We start from the raw sequence: 2,775 nt of genomic DNA, 5'->3' as shown, positions 1-2,775 counted from the left end.
TCCAAGGAAGACTGATTGCCACTGCCAAGTTTGATCAACGAACCAAGTTGTTCGTGTTCGAGGGTAACCATAACTCGACGATGGACGACTATGTTGGACTTGTGTTGCCAAAACCTGCTGATTTGTGGCATTACCGTATGGGGCACGTGCAAATAGACAACATGCGTTGGTGCTCCAAGCAACATTCTGAACTACCGGACTTCAAAAACCCATTGGAGAAAATGTGATTGCTGCCAAGTGTCCAAGCAAGTGCGTCTACCACGCCCTTTGAAGTCATCGCGACATTGGGGACTGGGCGAGCTCGTACACAGCGACATCAAGGGACCAATGCGAACTGCTACAAATGGAGGAGGGCGGTTCATGCTGTCGTACATCGAAGAGAGATCAGGGTACGCCTGGACCAAGATTCTCAAGTCTGAGCAAACCGAAGCGTTTATGGAGTTTCATCCGTGGCTCGAACGGCAAACAGGAGCACGTTTGAAATGTCTCCGCTCGGACAATGGTGGGGAGTACCTCTCCACGGAGTTTTCGGACCACCTCAAAACCCTCGGGATCAAACACGAAACTTCCGCTGTCGACTCGCAGTACCAAAATGGCAAGGCAGAAAGATTCAACCGCACCATTTTTGAAATGGCCCTCTCCATGCTCCTGCATGCCAAAATGGATCGTGTCTGGTGGGGAGAAGCTATCCACACAGCCACTTTCATCAAGAACCGTCTCGTCAACTCGGTAAATGCGGTCAAATCCCCCATCGAGATCCTACTTGGTCACAAACCAAATTTGGCCAACTGGAAGGTATGGGGCTGCATATGTTACCATCTGCTCCCTTACCAGTCGAAACGCGACAAACTCAAGAAAAAAGCCATCCGTTGCGTTTTCTTGGGATATTCCGAAACACAGAAGGCCTACCGACTCCTCGATCTGGACTCCAAGAAACTGGTTTTTTCCGTCAACGTGCGGTTCCTCGAATCAACGTTCCTGCACGACCTAAGCGCCGACGATAGTGACGATGCCGGTAGTGATGATGGGGAGTCGAGTGATGGCGGAGCGTCAAGTGATGAAGACGATGGTGGTGACGATAACGACGATGAAGACGATGACGGTGACGACAGCGACGGCGACGGCGCCGGAGCCGCAGACGACGCCAACGACGCTCCTCAAGCTCATGCACTACCGCCTCGTAACCCCAAGGCGGCAGGCGCACTACCGCCCCGTACCCCCCAACAAAGTCTGCGACGTGCCGTCGAAAAATTCTTCGGCCTGAACCGACAAAACCGCGAGCGCGACGAGCGCGCATTACGCAGGGCAACGGAACGAGAGCAACGCGACCAAGAGGTACCTGACAACCAACGGCGCCCTGCACAGGCCAAGGGACAACTATCGGTACAACAACAAGACTACAACGCACGCCTCCGAGACCAAAACCATCAAGAACGCCAAGAAAATGCTCACGGGGCACAAAACAATGTTGAGCGAAATGAGCCACGGCGGAGCAACCGAAAGCGACACCCACCACACAAATCCCCCGACGAAGGCTATGCATACACGACTGGAGTCCCTCCGGAATACTGCTTCAACATCGTCACTGATATCCCGCGAGGCCACAATGCCGCCATGAAGAGTGCCGAAGCCAGCGAGTGGAAGAAAGCCGAAGAAGTTGCTTTGGACGCGATGATCGCAAATGGTACTTGGGAACTCCAAACCGTCCACCCGACGGAAAGAAGCATCCGCTGCCATTGGGTATATGCCAAGAAAATCGACAGCGAAGGCAACATCACCCGGTACAAAGCACGACTCGTGGCAAATGGATCCACACAACAACAAGGGGTTGACTATTTTCAGTCGTACTCGCCAGTCGTGAAACTCGTCACTCTGCGAACTGTCATCAGTTTTGCCACCGCCAAGAAATACCACATGGAGCAAGCTGACGCAGTAGACGCATACCTGCAAGGGCGTCTACCCAAGAACGAACGGGTCATCATGGACCAACCACCTGGTCATCAGCTCGGACCGGCTGGCACCAAGCTCCGCATGATTCGGCCATTGTGGGGCCTGAAACAAAGCGGATACCACTGGAACGACTACTGTGACGCAGGCCTGAAGAGGATCGGTTTTAACCCCAGTCGCCATGACCCATGCCTGTACACCAAGATGATGGACGGAGAAGTGGTCATCCTGTGTGTTTACGTCGACGATTTTTTGATCACTGCATGCACGAAAGCAACCGTGGCCAAGACGCTCGACGATATGGAAGGCGCCGGGAAGATCCAACTCAAGAGACAAGGAGCACTGCAATACATCCTGGGGATAAAGGTCACCCAATCCGACGGACTTACCACCTTGAGCCAATCCACGTACGCCAAGGCAGACTTGAAACGATTCGGCATGGAAAACTGTTCTCGCGTGGCCACCCCCGAAGTCGCGGGTTCCGAAGACGATTGGGATGATCCTGGGGAGCCAGCCGACATGGAATTATACCAATCCATGGTGGGAAGCCTTGTTTACCTGATGTTCTGCACAAGGCCCGACCTCGCACACAGCATCCAACGGCTGTCAAGATATCTGCACAAGCCCACGTCAAAGCACATCGAAGGAGCAAAGCGTGTTATGCGTTACGTCAAGGGAACGATCGATGTGGGCATCACCTACGGAAGAGGAGACATGGCTCTGCACGGATACAGTGATGCCAGCTGGGCCCCAAAGCCTGACCGCCGCTCGATCAGTGGTCAAGTCTGGATCCTGAACGGTGGTCCCATCTCGTGGAGATCAATCCGG

This window comes from Aphanomyces invadans (assembly GCF_000520115.1).
Source record: "Aphanomyces invadans strain NJM9701 unplaced genomic scaffold supercont1.50, whole genome shotgun sequence".
Classification (NCBI taxonomy): Eukaryota; Oomycota; class Saprolegniomycetes; order Saprolegniales; family Verrucalvaceae; genus Aphanomyces; species Aphanomyces invadans.
This window is presented reverse-complemented; position numbering follows the sequence as displayed.